A 3162-nucleotide genomic window follows, 5' to 3' on the forward strand; every position below is an offset into this window, starting at 1 on the left:
CAGTTATTACATATATGTTACATATATATGTTATATATATATATGTGTGTGTGTGTGTGTGTGTGTGTGTATATATATATATATATATATATATATATATATATGGCAAATATTTTCTCCCATTGCATGGCTTGACTTTTCATTCTTCTCTTGGTGCTTTTTGTTGAATAGAGCTTCTGATTTTTAATGTATTCAAATTAATAATCTTTTCCCTGAATGGTTAAATGCTTGTTTGTGTTTGGTTTGCGTTTATCTGCAAATTGGAGGAAATCAATAGAAGCTCAGGGGAGACTGAGAAAGTGGCTGTTATGTTATCTTTGGAAGCAGCTTCTGGAAACAATAAAAGCTATTTATGGTTTTTAAGTTAATATTCAACGTATTGAAAAACAAATTAAAAGCTAGTATTCCTTAAGTATTTAGAACTAGGTAAAAGCTTTATATTAACTTTATAAATCTAAGAGACCTTTACATCTTAGTTAATCAAATTCCCCTAAATACTTTCAGATTGAAGAGACATTAACATAACCAATTTTTTGTTTGTTTGAATGTGTGGGTATAAAGATAAACTGAGGCATATTAAAAATTGTAGGGTTAATAAATTCTTATAATTGATTCAAGTTGGGCAGCACCCGATCTAGGGGATAGAAAGGAGCTCTGGAGAGCTGTACAAGATGAAAGACTTATAGGCAGAAGAGAGCAGGGACAAGGAAGCTACACGAAGCAAAACAAAAACAAAACAAAAACAAACAAAAAAGCAGGCAGGTTACCGCGAGGTTACTTTGCTTTAGGGAATGACAGAGGTTTATCAAGCAGATGATTGAACTAGTGCTGACCAGGCACTTCCTGATTGACTGGGTTAAGATTCTACTTCTGGGGCGCCTGGGTGGCTCAGTTGGTTAAGCAGCTCAGCTCAGGTCATGACTTCACAGTTCATGGGTTCAAGCCCTGTGTCAGGCTCTGTGCTGACAGCTTACTGCTGTAGCCTGCTTCAGTTTCTTTGTCTCCCACTCTCTTTGTCCCTCCTCTGGTCTCTCTCTCTCTCTCTCTCTCTCTCTCTCTCTCTCTTTCTCGTTCTCTCTCTCAAAAATAAGTAAACCTTAAAAATTAAAAAACTACAAAAGATTCCACTTCTGGGAGAACCAAAACTGTAATTAAGTTAAATCTCAGTTTGGTGCCGTGGGGCTTAGCATAAGTGACTCCATGTGGGCCTGTTGTCTTGTTGTGAGCATTTATAGTCCATTTTCCTTTTAAAGAAATTTTGTTTCTAACAAACAAAACCTTCCTGTAAACAGTGGTAAATCATACAAACCCAATAAAACAAGCTTATACCATTTAATTTCAGGCATTCTTACCCAATGCTTATTTTCAAAATTGGTTGACAAATAGAATCTTTTTCAACTTTATAATCACAGGATTACATCTCTGACTGAAGTACAGCATTAAAATTGGAATCTGAATTCTGTCACACATACCAAGTTCCTACACACAAGTTAAATACTCAGTATGCTCAAATTATCCTTAAAATTAATGCCCCAAATAAGATTTTTATTGGTTTATTTTATTTTATGTTTTCTTTAAATAATTAGATTCCCAGGTTTTTTAAGTTACTGGCTAAGAAGATGGCTTTTAGCAGGATGGTACTGCCCCCTAGAGGACATTTTGGAAATCTGATTTTTATTGTTTTATTTTATTTTACTTTGTATCTTGTTTAGTTTAGTTTAGTTTAGTTTATTCCGCACAATGATGGAGGTATGTTACCAGTACCTATGTTCTTAGGGACCAGGGATGCAAAACCGTATCTCACATCTAAAAGTTATCCTGTAGAAATTTCAAAAGTCCCTTCATGTATGCAAAAAACTATTAATTATCTGAGCCTAGAATGTCATCATTTTACATGTAAGTTTTTTTTTTGTAGTTTGAACATAGATTGAATTTTCCAGTAATTGCAATTCGCTTGGAAATCAGGGAGAGATTGTACTTTGGTTTGGTCTGAACTTTACCACCATTTGTGATATGGCCATTTATACTAAGTACAGATGTGGGACTTGGAACAAGGTTCCTGGCTGACATTTCCTCAAACTCCTGGAAATTCCTGAGTGATAAGGGCAAGGAGAGCATCTTTCGTCATAATATTTGGTCTCTTGTCTCAATTCCGGAAGTCACTTCCAAGCCACGAAGGTGAAGTACCTGTCTTGTTATTCGTAACACCCCCCTCAGACACTACTAGGTTCTTGTTGACGTGGTGACTACTTTAGGAAATCTCTTAAAGGGGTGGGGTGCACTGGCCCCAGCGGAATCAACCATGAAAGGCAGGATGGGAACTTCCAGTGCCCCACCCCCTCATTTCCAGGGAATGGTGAGGGGCTAGAAGTTGAATCCATCACCAACGGTCAATGATTTATTCAGTCACGCGTCAGTAATGAAGCCTTTATAAACACCCCAAACAGGAGGGTCCAGAGAGCTTCCAGGTCACTGAACCAGAACCCCTCCACTTGCCACCGGGCCAGACCCCCAACTCCATGAAGACAGAAGCTCCTTTGTTGGGGACCTCGCCCCATGTATTTCTTGATTAGCAGTTGATTCATATCTTTGACTATCTTTTGTAATAACTGGCGATCTAGTGAGTAAACTGGTTCCCTTAGTCCTATGAACTGCTCTAGAAAATTAATCCAAACCCAAGGAGAGGGTCGTGGAATCCTCTGGTTGATAGCTGCTTGGGCAATATCACAAAGTAACAATCTGAACTTGTCACTGGCACCGGAAGTGGAGAACCGTCTTGTGGGACTGAGCTCTTAACCTGTGGTATATGACACGGTCTCCCCAGAGACAATGTCAGAATTGATTTGAACTGTAGGACACCCAGCTGGTGTCAGAGAATGACTTGGTGATGTGGAGGAAAATTCCCCACTCATTGTAATAGGGGCCAGAATTATACACCATTTTGGAAAATCGCCTTGCCGGTAGTGGTGTTACTTATGGTACTTGAATCCACCTGTATTTACAGCTGCCACATTCACGTGACTATATATAGATAAATGGACAAATATGTAGATATGTTTCTTAAGCATTTGTTTCAGATTATAAAATATAAAAAATGTTAATAATTTTCAGATGAATATTATATTACATCAAAACTTAAATAGACACAAGCAACTTACTCAT

The sequence above is a fragment of the Suricata suricatta genome, chromosome 9 (assembly GCF_006229205.1).
Source record: "Suricata suricatta isolate VVHF042 chromosome 9, meerkat_22Aug2017_6uvM2_HiC, whole genome shotgun sequence".
NCBI lineage: Eukaryota > Metazoa > Chordata > Mammalia > Carnivora > Herpestidae > Suricata > Suricata suricatta.